Genomic DNA, 14417 nt, shown 5'->3' with positions numbered 1-14417 from the left:
GCCGGGACAGACGGCAGGGGGCGCTGTATAAAGTAAGTATCAAATATCAACTATCTATAAGAAGGGATTAAAAGCTCTATGTCACGTGCAGCAGTAGAAAATTTCAGGCTCCCAGGGAATAAATAGTTTTCTTTAAATCATTTTCGTTATGGAGTTTTTTTTTTTACTCCCAGGTATCCTGACAGTTTCTACTGCTGCTGTTTTATTCTAAAGCTAGAAAGATAAACCAAGATCAGAAATACAAGAAAGGGAAAGGGAAGGAAAGGAAAGGAAAGGAAAGGAAAGGAAAGGAAAGGAAAGGAAAGGAAAGGAAAGGAAAGGAAAGGAAAGGAAAGGAAAGGAAAGGAAAGGAAAGGAAAGGAAGCAGGAGAGCAAGAGGGAAGGGAAGGGTTGAAAACCAGAGTGAAAAAAGAAAAAAGAGTTGGAGGGAAAAAGAGAGGGCATTCGGGAGGAGCGGTGCTGCCTCGGGTCCTTCCCCGCCCTGGGGCGAAGGAGCCGTTTGATGCCCGGGAGGGAGTGCAGCTCCCGGTGGCGCGGGACGGCGCCGTGGCTGTCAGCCCGAGACTACAACTCCCGGCAGGCCGTGCTGCCGGCGCGGCGTGTGACGCAACGGCTGACGCGGCCCATGAGTGGTTGGCGTGCCAGGCGGCCGCGCGGGGCTGTGCGCGGGCAGCTGGCGGCGCCTCTCCCGCGCGGGACGGCGACGCTGGAGGGGCGAAGGCTCCGTGTGGGCGCCCGCGTGGAGCTGAGGAGCGCGGAAGGAGCGTCCGCCCGGTTCGTCGGCCTCACTCAGCGGTGCCGGGGGCGGGGGCGCTGCCGCCCGCCGATGGCGGAGGGCGAGGCGGTGCTTTGCTGCCGCGGGCCGGGAGCTGCAGGAGCCGCCGCGGGCGAGCGGCGCCGGGCGCTCCCGCGGTCCCGGTGGGGCGGCCGCCGTCGGGCTGGCGGAGGCGCCGGAGGAGCCCCCGAGCCGCAGCCGTCTCCCTCGGGCTGCTGCCGGTGCTGCGGGCGGAGGCGGCTCCGCCGCGTGTCGGGCGTTGCGAGCAGGGAGCGCTGCGACATCGGCGGCGTGACGGGGCTGCTGCCCGCGTTAGTGCTCGTGGCTCTTTCCGCCGTGGAAACGGACGGAGCGGCGCTGAGCGGTAAAGCCCGAGATGGCCGGGAGAATGCCCAGCGCGGGGAGCCGGCGGGCTGTACCCTTCGGATGGCCCAGGTGCGAGCTGCAAACTCATCCCCGCTTCCGCCCCTGCCCTCCCGAGCCCCAGGGAAAATGCTTTCCAGCATTGTCGAGCTTCTGAAAGACAAAACTTGTGATTTGACACTAGCATCCAGAAAAGGTTTCTGTCCAGATTAGCAAATGCCTAAATTGTTCTTGGTTACATCCCATGACCGGTTTTAGGCAGTGACTTTATACTGCTTTTAGGATGTTCTTGTACAATGGTGAGAAAAGTGGCAGGTCTGATAGTGGTTTCACTTTTTTCTACTTCCCGTTCCATAAGATTCTTTTATCCAAGCACTTGTTTTAAAATTCTACTGTAGGCGTTTATGGTTCACTTTTTTTTTCTTTGCAGCACCCGTGACTTTTCTTTTGCTCTAAATCGGGAGTAAATATAGCTGAGTAAAATCACCTTGGTTTTCTTCCTTCTTTTTTTAACTGAATTGTTTTTATTAAAAATCCTATTTGAATATGTAGAAAAAGTGGGGATGTCCTGTAATATATTCTAGCTTTTCTTGTTTCCAGGGTACCCAGAAAATATGTCTCCCTTAGAGTCCCACAGAAACGTTCTCAGTGCGATCTCTATCAAGGTATGTATTTCCAAGTAAGTGATGCCTTTAGATATTTGCCTGTGAATTACCTTTTCCTGTAATTGAGAGCTTGCGTTCTGTGGGTTTTATGATAAAGCTGTAAAACATGTAAAAATGGTTTTGCAAGTCTTAATCGTTGAAGGCAGCAAGAAGTGGATTTAGAGCCTGTTGTTGACCAGACAAAGGGAAAAAGTGTGACTTGGATGCTGAACTTGTCATTTTTCATTGGACTTGTCTGGAATGATTTAAGAATAGAGAGAGCTAGAAAAAGAGAGAAATAGAATTGGTTCTTGAGCCCTCCTCAAATGCTGACCATGATGCAGCGTAGAGCCGAAGGGAAGGGTGATGGAACAGAGCTCTGTGCTTTAGAAGGAAATAAATTTAAACAACCTGACCTCCACACAGAGTCTCACTAACTTCTGTTGTTTTAAAATACCAAATACGTTTAGGAAGTGTTGGAAGCTAGTATTTTGGGAAAGAAATGGCAGTTCCACAGAACATTCCATGGAACAGAGGCTCTGGGAACGATTCGTGTTGTAACTGCTGTCACTGCAATCAGTTGGTGGCTCAGCCTTGCAATGTGCACTTGGCCTTCTATAAAGCACTGTTTTGTTTGCCTTTCAGTGCTGTGAGTCTTGATAAATTGGAGAAGAGCCCAAGAGAAAGTTTTCATCCCTTGATATAAAAGGTAGGAAGTGACTTTTTTTGGTTTGGTTCTTTTTCTTTATTATTTTCTGGAGGTAAAAGTAATTAAGTATAGGTACTACTGGTTTGTTTCTTCCAGTAGCAGGTGATAATAATAGTAGTAGTACTAGTAAAAATAATAATAGACATAATAATAATAGTAATGTGTAATACTACTTACACTGTCTTTATCCATTGGTCTGGCCATTTCAAATCAAAACTTCTAAACACAAATCAAGCCATCATCCTTGTAGAATCTTTCACAGCAGTGGGCTAAAGATCCTGGTTTTGTTGACAGGATTTATTGGTTCTGGAAGAACAAGAGGGAAGTAGAAGCCTAACTACTTCTAGCTCACAGAGCCGTCCAGTGAACAGAGCTTTGTGTTTTGATGGGCTTGTGATGACTTTGAAATCAATTGCTCCTTACAGTAAAAAAAAAATTGATGTTTTTTTGAACGTGACAGCAGAAATACTTTTAGGCACCAACTGAATAATAATAGATCATCAATTTAAGTAAAAAATTCATGCTATACTATCAAAATTTAAAGGTAAATTATTATGTATTAGGTGATGGTCTAAAGTGTATGTTCTCATGTGTAATGCAAAGATACATACGTACCTGAAAGTCCTTAGAGGAAACAAATTTTTATGTCTGCTGTTTGACTGTTTATCATACGATATTTGGTTTTCTTTCCCAGGGATGGGTGAATTTTAACTTTGGAGTCCTCTCTGCTAAGGATGCTCAGCTTACAGGTGATGAAATGTTCAGTAATGGTGAGTTTTTCACCTTCTCTTTAATTGCTGTGCTGATCTGCATAAGAAAAAAACAAAAGCAAGAGAAAAAAGAAGGATGGTTTATTATTTTTGATGCTGTTTTGTTTGTTTCCTCAGTATTTGCTGCAGCTCTGCGAACCCAAGCTTTGGGTTCCTTCTGTCCCACTGGGAGTTGCCCAATTTGGTTGCATCTGGTGAAATTCCCCCTGAGACCTTACAGAACTAGCTCAAACTGCGTGAGAGCCATTTGCAGTTCTCTCCAGACACCTGGAGAATGGGCGACGTTTCTGAGGATCCGGCGAGCGCGCTTCTGTCCAAACTCAGTCTGTGAAATTCCTGGGGAAAACCCTTCTGTGTCCTGAAGGGCTCAAACTCTGGTGAGGATGCAGTTATCAGGTGCTCACCTGGACGGTTCCAGCTCCCAAAGGTAACACTTGTACTCTTGCCCTGTAGTTTACATCTATTGTATTTTTGTTATTTTGCAAGATTTTTTGTCTTTGCAAAATATTGTGCATTTCACTCTTTGGAACCTCTCAGATGGTTCTTTGGTGCAGCACCACCCCATGGGACACTTGGCTGCTGTCCTGAAGGGGTTGGTCGCTGGAATTGTAAATCCTGGAGAGTTTATATGTCTTCTGTCCCCAGGCAGGTATCATGCTTTGTTTCCTTTTGTTCTGTTGGTTAGGCGCTGCTTCTCGTTGCAAGTATGAATTTCAAACTGCCCTGTTCTTACTTTAAGTGTTTTCCTGGTTCTCTCCGCACGGCAGGGAAAGACTCTCGTCTCCTTGCCGTCGGGCTCGGTGCTGTCCAAGAAGATGCAGAGACTAAAAAAATCCTAAGAAGCAAAATACGACTGCAGGGAAAAGAAGCTGGAGAGAACAGGAGGTGATATTGTTATCCTTACCCTGTATTAGAAACATCCGCTGTGCTTTGATGCTGGCAGCTGCCAGGGGCTTGTTAGCTCTTTGTAGGCGGGTGTAGGTGTTCACTTGTAGGTTTTTTCTCTGGACAAGTCAATTCAAACTTTGCTAAGCTTATATTTGCAGATTACTCTGTAGCACAGTCCAGCATGACATTTTTGAATGTTGTAAAAATACCATGTTACTTGGAAATTGCTAATGAAGAGAAGCTTTAGGGGAAAATAAGATTTCAGGGTTGGAAGATGTGAGAAGAATTTTGTGGGGATGTTAGACTGAAGTAAAGCACACTTGAAGCTGGACTGGCACGCTGGCAGGTCCCCTATTAAACAGTAGTGCTGAGGTTAGCCTGGGGGTTGCCCGTTGTTTCTGTAGAAATCAGTGTTTGCTGGTCTTCAGAGGTAAGCTGCTTTGAAAAGCTGGAAGGTGCAGCGTGCTGACAAGCCCCGTGCTTTGGATTAAAAGTAGATTTCGGAAGGGTCCTAAGCTTTTGTCTTTTCCTAGAAGTCGATGTAATCCTATCGAGGGGTTTTTAATATAAATCTGTGTTGCCACGTCATCCATCAGAGCCCTGTTGTACTAATCATCATACAGATACAAAAGAGAAAATCAGACCCTGTCCCAACCACTTAGAGCCCAGAAGACGATTTCCTCGGGCTGCCATTTGCGTGCCATCGGTACTCACCACGAATTGACCCCTGTGGCTGTGACACAGCACCGGGACGCTGACGGAAGGAGGCTGGTGGCAGAGCCTGGAGGTCCCTGTCCCACGGGGAGGGAGAGGACGAGGCAGCGTCGCCTGCAGGGAGGGTCTCGTCCCCAGAGAGCAGCCGGCGACTCCATCCCTGCCCGGGGCTCCGGGTGCACCCTCGGGGAGGACGCCTGCCCTCAGGTTTCCCCCTGGGCACCCGGGGAGGGAACCAGGTCCATCCGTGTGGCAGCTGCAGGGCCTGCAGGCTCTGGGGCTCTGCAGCCGTGTGCCTTGTCACAGGGTGGCAGGGACGTGGCACTGCCCGGCCGCGCCGCTGGCCTCGGATCCTCGCTGCTTTCCTCCTGATCCCACATGGATGTACCAGCAGTCTTCTGTCTTTTCTTTAAAAGTGTCCTTGGGAGACTTCAAAGAGAGGGTAATCAGTGATGTCAAAGCCGACATATTTGACCCGTTGGCACTCCGGAGAAAAGACAAAAAGCTGCTTTGCATCCTTGTGCCTGCAAGTCATGAAGGGGCTGGGCGAGGTCACTGAGGCTCTGAGATGGAGGTGAGTTTGCATTCCAGTTTATTGGAACGGAGGCTCATCAGAAGTTTCCTCGGCTATCCAAGGCACAGAGCCCCGGAGCCGAGCGAGCCTGAGCTGCTGCGTGCTTGCTGTGAGCTTTGGGGTGAGCGGGCATCGCTGCAGGCCTGGGATGGATTGAAATGCGCTGAGGAAAGCAGAGGCAGGGAGGGAGGGAAATGCTCTGTTAACTTGTGCCAATTCTTCTGTCAGACTCATCACGGCGGGACAGCGTGAGGACTGAAAGTGTAAGAAGATGTGGAGGGAAACAGAGAACCTGACAGGAGCATCGGACGCACGAGTGCACGAATTTTGCATTTTGCTTGGATGTAAACTCAGGAGTTGAAAGGAATTTGGGAGTGAGAAGGGACATTTTAGAAGGAGAAGGAAAAAAAGAAGTTGTTGTTGTTGCAGTCCTGGCAAAAGCTTTTGTTCTAGCTAATAAAAGAAGTTAGTTTAAAAAACAAAAAGGAAAAAATGTAGTGTTTTTTTTTACTTCACTATGATATTCATTGGTGGTATATGGTGTGTTGTTTTATTTCTTGGTATTATTAACTCTGTGTAAATTGTTTTCTGAGTGAAGCTGTCTTTCTGGATTGGTTGGTTTGTATTTGAGGCAGGATTAATTTCAATAGGATTCTTTCATAGATTTCTGATGGGTATTACTGGGATTTTGGTTTTGTTTGTTGTATGCATAAACATAGAGCTTTGGTAGGGCCAGCTGGGCTGCTGGAGTTTTGGGTGTGAATTTATTAGATGGCTTTTGTTAGATGCAGTTTTTAATTTTTGAAATGTTTTTCAATGTAGTGGTCTTAAGGTGGTTTTTAAGAATTCCTTGTATTGTTTTCTGTTGTTTGTAGTTGGTGTATGATAAGGGATGTGGTGTGACTTCTTGAACGCTCTGGTTTTGGTGTTCCTAAGTTGTGATTTCTTTCTGGTTCGATATTTTTTTTTTGTTTTTATTTTTTGGGACAGGGGCATTTATATGGTGGGTTTTTATAGGCAATACGTTTTTTAATTTAGGCAGTGATATTTTTTAGTATTTTAATAGTTTAGATTTTTTATTTTCATGGTTTTAATTATTTTTTTTAATTTTTTCAAATAACTTGTATAGATGATAGGTTGTTATTTGTGCATGAGCATAAAGGTAGAGCTTTGGGGAGTTTTTTTAGTAATGTTCAGGGTCAGTTGTACAGTTTTGAGTCTCGTGAGTTGGTTTGATTTAATTTTTAATGGGTGTTTGTTTTTATTAGCAGTTGTGTCATTTTCAAGGTGTGTTTGAGTTTTTTTGGGGTTTTTGAGATACTGGTTTAGGAGGAAGTTTATGATGAGCATGTGCAGAGGTTTTGGGCTACTTTATAGTGGGATTTAAAATTGATTTACAGTTAGGTTTATTTGAGTTTTTATTGGGGTTCAGTGACGTTGTGGGATGTTTGTTCCGTTAGTGATAGAAATAGGTTTTGTTTTGATGTGCTGCGACGGGACGGGCGTGTGCTGCGTGCCGGCGCTGACAAAGGTACGGTATCGTTGTGGCTCCGGTGTGTCGGGTTAGTGAACTTGTATGGTTTAATATAGAGATGAAAATAGCAATAAATATGAATTTAAAAATAAATCTAAAATTAGAGTGGTAAACATAAATATAGATAACAGATACATACATAAAACTATAATACATGGTATATAATTGGAACATATTATCATATCGGTAAATGATAGTCTATTTTTTATATATATATATATATATATACAAAGATATATAAATATAGATTGTAAAAATAAAAATATTTAAATAGAGTAAAAGTAAATTGGGGGTTTTATTAGGTTATAGGCTGGGGTTTTTAAATAAATGATAGAAATAAAATATAAATTCAGATATACAAATATATATAGAAATACAAATATCTATACATATTTAATTTAAATATAAGTAAAAAAATATATATAATACAGAAAATATATATCTATGATTCTATTAGAAGGTATTCTCTCTAATATATATAATATCTATGAATAAAATAAATAAAAATATCCATATAAATATCATTCTAATTTTGAAAAATAAATTTACTTCCTAAATTTTAAATCTCGTTCAAATAAAGGGGTGTCGTTGGTTTTTATTTGGTTAGAGGCAGGAGTTTTATTTTAAATAATATAAGTAATATAGAAATGTGGATCTTAAGATAGAAATATATAATAAATATATAAAGAGAAATTGCTAAAGCATGAATATAAATGTATATATAAATATATGTAAGTAATATGAAGAGTTGTAGTACAGAATATAAATCACATTATACGGGAATATAAATATAAAAATCTGTAAATATAGTTTAAAAGAAAGGGAATGTTTTGGCTTTTATTGAAGTAGAGGCAGGGGTTTGATTTTGAATATTATAAGTGTTAGAGAAGTAAAAATCTTGACGCAGAAATATTTAATCAATGTATAAAAATATATAAATAACTACTCGCATCAGATGTAGTATAGAATGTAAATTTATTTATAACTTGACATTGGTAAAGATAAATGTATAAGTAAGCAATAGACATTAATATACATTATTATAAATAGAAATACGAATATAAAAATCAGACATAAGGATAAAACCTATTTAAATATTTTTTAAAAGAAAGGGTTGGGGTCTTTTTTATTATTGGGTTAGAGGCAGGGTTTTCATTTTAAATAATATGAATGTAGATATTATTGTTACATATTTCTTAATATTGAGATATTAAATCGAGATAGAAATATATATATATATAAACACAAAATATAAGTAAATATAAATAATAGGAAGAGATGTAATGGAGAATACAAATAAGAGTATACATTAGTATACATTTTAAATGTAAAAGTGAATATCAACCTGGAAAATTGAATTTTAAAAAATATTTAAATGCAGTTGAGAAGACTGAGGTTCCTTTTGGCTTTAATATGGGTAGAGGCAGGGGTTTTATTTTAAATAATGTGTTACAGATGTAAAAATCCTAACACAGAAAGATATAATAAATATATAAAGATATGAGTAAAAGTATATAAAAATATAAGTAATAGGAACACATGTAACATAGAATATAAATTTATAAATAAATCGCTAAATATGAATGCAAAATCGATCATACATCAGTAAACATTTTAAATATAAATTTGAATTTTTTTTTTTTTAATTCAAATACAGTTGAAATGAAAGGGGTTTTTTTTTGCCATGTATGGGGTAGAGGCAGGGGTTTTATTTTGAGTACTGTGAGTGTTACAGAAGTAAAAATCCTAACAGAAATATATACTTACTATGTAAAAATATGTATAAAAATATAACAATAAATTTAAGTTTTAGGGATATATGCAATATGGAATAGAAATGTATTCATAAAAACAAATGTATAAATGGACAGTGTACATCAATATACATTATTAAATAGAAATGTGAATATTAATATGAAAAAAAATTTTTTTAAAAGATTTAATTTTTTTTTTTTAAAGAAATTGTTGGGGTTTTGTTTTGTATTATCCTATTAGATTAGAGGCAGAAGTTTTTTTTCCTCTTCCCGGTTGTTTTGGGGCATTTATTTCAGAGCAGTTTTCGGCGGGGGTCGCCCCTGTTGTTTTTTGCCGCCTTCGCTGCCCGCAGCCCCGAGGCGCGCTGCGGCCCCGGCTGGGGCGGGCGGCAGTGCTGCCGCCTTGTGGGCAGAGCGCGGTACTGCAGCCCTGCGCCGAGAGGCCGCCACCTTGGGAGTGGCGAGTCGCGGATGTCGCGGACTTTCAATTGACCTTCTCAACAGGGCGGCGAAAAGGGCGGGGAAGCGGAGGACCGGGGTGGGTGTCAGTGGACTGCCTGCATGGAATACCGACCCCGGCGCGGCCCCGGTGGTATTTTCTGTGGCGTTTCAAGTGTACCCGACACATGCTGTGGTCTCAGCGGCGCCGCGGGCGGGCGTATTTCGGCGGGTTTGTGACAGGCATGTGGGTTAAACGCCTCGCTGTGCCGGGGTCCTGTCACGTCCGCCTTCCCGCCCTGAGGGAGCCGAGCCGGGGCGAATAGTTCCGAAGAGCCGAAGAGCCGAGTGTAGGCGAACACAGCCGACTTGAGACGAAGAGCCGAGTGTAGCCGAACGCAGCCGACTTGAGACGAAGAGCCGATGATAGCCGAGTGTAGCCGACATTGGCCGCATTTAGACAAAGAGCCGAATATGACCGACTTTAGCCCAACCGGGCCGAGTTCAGCCGAAGAGCCGGAAAAGCCGAATTTAGACGAAAAGCCGAACCGAAACGATTTTAGACCTAAGCCGAACCAAGCCTAATTTAGCCGAGTTTAATTAAACAGAACCGAACGACGCCGCAGCGCTCTGCCTGCAGAGCAACGGTGCAGACGGCAGCGGGCGGTGTATAAAGTGAGTATCAAATATCAACTATATATGCGAAGGAATAAAAAGCTCTGTGTCATGTGCAGCAGTAGAAAATTTCAGGCTCCCAGGGAATAAATAGTTTTCTTTAAATCTTTTTAGTTTTGGGGTTTTTTTACTCCCAGGTAGCCTGAAAGTTACTGCTGCTGCTTTTTTATTCTAGAGCTAGAAAGGCAAACCAAGATTAGAAATACAAGAAAAGGAAAGGGAAAGAAAAAAAAGGAAAAAAATGGAAAAAAGGAGAGGAGAGGAGAGGAAAGGAAAGGAAAGGAAAGGAAAGGAAAGGAAAGGAAAGGGAAAAGGAAAGGAAAGGGAAAAGGAAAAGAGTGAAAAACAGAGTTAAAAAAAAGAAAAAGAGTTGGAGGGGAAAAGAGAGGGCATCCGGGAGGAGCGGTGCTGCCTCGGGTCCTTCCCCGCCCTGGGGCGAAGGAGCCGTTTGATGCCCGGGAGGGACTGCAGCTCCCGGTGGCGGGGCACGGAGCCGTGGCTGTCAGCCCGAGACTACAACTCCCGGCAGGCCCTGCTGCCGGCGCGGCGTGTGACGCAGCGGCTATCGCGGCACATGAGTGGCTGGCGGGCCGAGACTCCAACTCCCGGCAGGCCCTGCTGCCGGCGCGGCCTGTGACGCAGCGGCCGACGCGGCCCGGCATTTTTCTCTAAATCGGCAGTAAATACAGCTGAGTAAAATTAGCTTGGTTTTCTTCCTTCTTTTGTAACTGAATAGTTTTTATTAAAAATCCTATTTGAATATGTAGAAAAAGTGGGGATGTCCTGTAATATATCCTAGCTTTTCTTGTTTCCAGGGTGCTCAGAAAACATGCGTCCCTTAGAGTCCCTCAGAAAGGTTCTCAGTGCGATCTCTACCAAGGTATGTATTTACTAATAAGTGATCCCTTTAGATATTTGCCTGTGTACCTTTTCTTGTAATTGAGAGCTTGCGTTCTGTGGGTTTTATGATAAAGCTGTAAAACATGTAAAAATGGTTTTGCAAGTCTTAATCGTTGAAGGCAGCAGTAAGTGGATTTAGAGCCTGTTCTTGAGCAGACAAAGGGAAAAAGTGTGACTTTGATGCTGAACTTGTCATTTTTCATTGGACTTGTCTGGAATGATTTAAGAATAGAGAGAAGTAGAAAAAGAGAGAAATAGAATTGGTTCTTGAGCCCTTCTCAAATGCTCACCACGATTCAGTGTAGAGCCGAAGTGAAGGGTGATGGAACAGAGCTCTGCGCTTTAGAAGGAAATAAATTTAAACCTGACCTCCACACAGAGTCTCACTAACTTCTGTTGTTTTAAAATACCAAATACGTTTAGGAAGTGTTGGAAGTTAGTGTTTTGGGAAAGAAATGGCAGTTCCACTGAACGTTCCATTGAACAGAGGCTCTGGGAACGATTCATGTTGTAACTGCTGTCACTGCAATCAGTTGGTGGCTCAGCCTTGCAATGTGCACTTGCCCTTCTATAAAGCACTGTTTTGTTTGCCTTTCAGTGCTGTGAGTCTTGATAAATTGGAGAAGAGCCCAAGAGAAAGTTTTCATCCCTTGATATAAAAGGTAGGAAGTGACTTTTTTTGGTTTGGTTCTTTTTCTTTATTATTTTCTGGAGGTAAAAGTAATTAAGTATAGGTACTACTGGTTTGTTTCTTCCAGTAGCAGGTGATAATAATAGTAGTAGTAATAGTAAAAATAATAATAGAAATAATAATAATAGTAATGTAATACTACTTGAACTGTCTTTATCCATTGTACTGGCCATTTCAAATGAAAACTTCTAAACACAAATCCAACCATCATCCTTGTAGAATCTTTCACAGCAGTGGGCTATAGATCCTGGTTTTGTTGACAGGATTTATTGGTTCTGGAAGAACAAGAGGGAAGTAGAAGCCTAACTACTTCTAGCTCACAGAGCCATCCAGTGAACAGAGCTTTGTGTTTTGGTGGGCTTGTGATGACTTTGAAATCAATTGCTCATTACAGTTAAAAAAAATTGATGTTTTTTTGAACGTGACAGCAGAAATAACTTTAGGCACCAACTGAATAATAATAGATCACCAGTTTAAGTTAAAAATTCATGCTATACTATCAAAATTTAAAGGTAAATTATTATGTATTAGGTGGTGGTCTAAAGTGTATGTTCTCATGTGTAATGCAAAGATACATACGTACCTGAAAGTCCTTAGAGGAAACAAATTTTTATGTCTGCTGTTTGACTGTTTATCATACGATATTTGGTTTTCTTTCCCAGGGATGGGTGAATTTTAACTTTGGAGTCCTCTCTGCTAAGGATGCTCAGCTTACAGGTGATGAAATGTTCAGTAATGGTGAGTTTTTCGCCTTCTCTTTAATTGCTGTGCTGATATGAATAAGAAAAAAACAAAAGCAAGAGAAAAAAGAAGGATGGTTTATTATTTTTGATGCTGTTTTATTTGTTTCCTCAGTATTTGCTGCGGCTCTGCTCACCCAAGCTTTGGGTTCCTTCTGTCCCACTGGGAGTTGCCCAATTTGGTTGCATCTGGTGAAATTCCCCCGAGACCTTACAGAACTAGCTCAAACTACGTGAGAGCCATTTGCAGTTCTCTCCAGACACCTGGAGAATGGGCGACGTTTCTGAGGATCCGGCGAGCGCGCTTCTATCCAAACTCAGTCTGTGAAATTCCTGGGGAAAACCCTTCTGTGTCCTGAAGGGTTCAAACTCTGGTGAGGATCCAGTTATCAGGTGCTCACCTGGATGGTTCCAGCTCCCAAAGGTAACACTTGTACTCTTGCCCTGTAGTTTACATCTATTGCATTTTTGTTATTTTGCAAGATTTTTTGTCTTTGCAAAATATTGTGCATTTCACTCTTTGGAACCTCTCAGATGGTTCTTTGGTGCAGCACCACCCCATGGGACACTTGGCTGCTGTCCTGAAGGGGTTGGTCGCTAGAATTGTAAATCCTGGAGAGTTTGTAAGTCTTCTGTCCCCAGGGAGGTATCATGCTTTGTTTACCTTTGTTCTGTTGGTTAGGCGCTGCTTCTCGTTGCAAGTATGAATTTCAAACTGCCCTGTTCTTATTCTAACTGTTTTCCTGGTTCTCTCCGTCCGGCAGGGAAAGACTCTCGTCTCCTTGCCGTCGGGCTCGGTGCTGTCCAAGAAGATGCAGAGACTAAAAACATCATAAGAAGCAAAATACGACTGCAGGGAAAAGAAGCTGGAGAGAACAGAAGGTGATATTGTTATCCTTACCCTGTATTAGAAACATCCGCTGTGCTTTGATGCTGGCAGCTGCCAGGGGCTTGTTAGCTCTTTGTAGGCAGGTGTAGGTGTTCACTTGTAGGTTTTTTCTCTGGACAAGGCAATTCAAACTTTGCTAAGCTTGTATTTGCAGATTACTCTGTAGCACAGTCCAGCATGACATTTTTGAATGTTGTAAAAATCCCATGTTACTTGGAAATTGCTAATGAAGAGAAGCTTTAGGGGAAAATAAGATTTCAGGGTTGGAAGATGTGAGAAGAATTTTGAGGGGATGTTAGACTGAAGTAAAGCACACTTGAAGCTGGACTGGCACGCTGGCAGGTCCCCTATTAAACAGTGGTGCTGAGGTTAGCCTGGGGGTTGCCCGTTGTTTATGTAGAAATCAGTGTTTCCTGGTCTTCAGAGGTAAGCTGCTTTGAAAAGCTGGAAGGTGCAGCATGCTGACAAGCCCCGTGCTTTGGATTAAAAGTAGATTTCAGAAGGGTCCTAAGCTTTTGTCTTTTCCTAGAAGTCGATGTAATCCTATCGAGGGGTTTTTAATTCTGTGTTGCCATGTCATCCATCAGAGCCCTGTTGTACTGATCATCATACAATTACAAAACAAAACATCAGACCCTGTCCCGACCACTTAGAGCCCAGAACACGATTTCCTCGGGCTGCCATTTGCGTGCCATCGGTACTCACCACGGAAGCGAGCTGGGGATTGTTGCACCCGTTGGGAACAAACCGCTTCTCGTCACACAGAAATGGAATTGGGACGACGCCTCGGCCAGCCCCTCTCTGCCATCAGCTCCTGAATCTGCAGCAGAGCAGTTCCAGTCCATGCAGGCACATGTAATCCAGCTCCTGATGATCTGAGCGCACGGAGCAGCGCTCAGCTGCTTTGGGGGGCTCAGGGAGGGCAGAGTGTGCATTGTCATCTTCCTGAACCTACAGACGAATCCAAGTCAGAATCCACAGCGTGGAAATCAGTCGCATATATGCTAAATAAAACTTGCAGGTTTATTTAAGAATTGTTTCTGCTTGTTCTTTGTTGTGCTTCTGTGCTTAGAAAACCTCCCTTTAAAATCAGTTCAGTCCATCAGTTGAACCTTTGTTTGCAGACCCTCAGTGAGCAGAATTTGTTGCAGACTCAGTGCACGCTGTGCTGGCCTCCTGGGAGTGTGAGGAGCTCATGTGTGCTACTTTTTGCTTTAGGACGCTCTAAGGTATTTATTCCTTTTGGGATACATGATGAGAATTCCCAAGAGAGGTAGTTATAAGGTATGACATCGGGAAAAAGCCTGTGTGGTTGGAATGTTGTTGCTGTCAAAAGTTAATTTTTCCTTCTTTCTTAGC

General features: G+C 42.7%; 1 long non-coding RNA gene across 3 annotated transcripts; it reads left to right on the top strand.

The window, feature by feature from the left end:
* The first annotated feature begins 1008 nt into the window (after positions 1-1008).
* LOC132071015 (uncharacterized) lies at positions 1009-14092 on the top strand. 3 transcript variants are annotated; one of them, XR_009418065.1, is made up of 7 exons: positions 1009-1210; positions 1739-1803; positions 2428-2491; positions 3186-3261; positions 3379-3688; positions 12934-13051; positions 13646-14092. It is a non-coding gene; the product is annotated as an uncharacterized LOC132071015 (long non-coding RNA). The 3 variants fall into 3 exon arrangements; XR_009418064.1 differs by lacking the exons at positions 1009-1210; positions 1739-1803; positions 2428-2491; positions 3186-3261; positions 3379-3688 and adding exons at positions 9595-9838; positions 10654-10718; positions 11337-11400; positions 12092-12167; positions 12285-12593; XR_009418063.1 differs by lacking the exons at positions 1009-1210; positions 1739-1803; positions 2428-2491; positions 3186-3261; positions 3379-3688 and adding exons at positions 10322-10718; positions 11337-11400; positions 12092-12167; positions 12285-12593.
* Positions 14093-14417: the final 325 nt, after the last annotated feature.

Source organism: Ammospiza nelsoni, chromosome 3 (assembly GCF_027579445.1).
Source record: "Ammospiza nelsoni isolate bAmmNel1 chromosome 3, bAmmNel1.pri, whole genome shotgun sequence".
Lineage (NCBI taxonomy): Eukaryota > Metazoa > Chordata > Aves > Passeriformes > Passerellidae > Ammospiza > Ammospiza nelsoni.
This window is presented reverse-complemented; position numbering and strand designations above follow the sequence as displayed.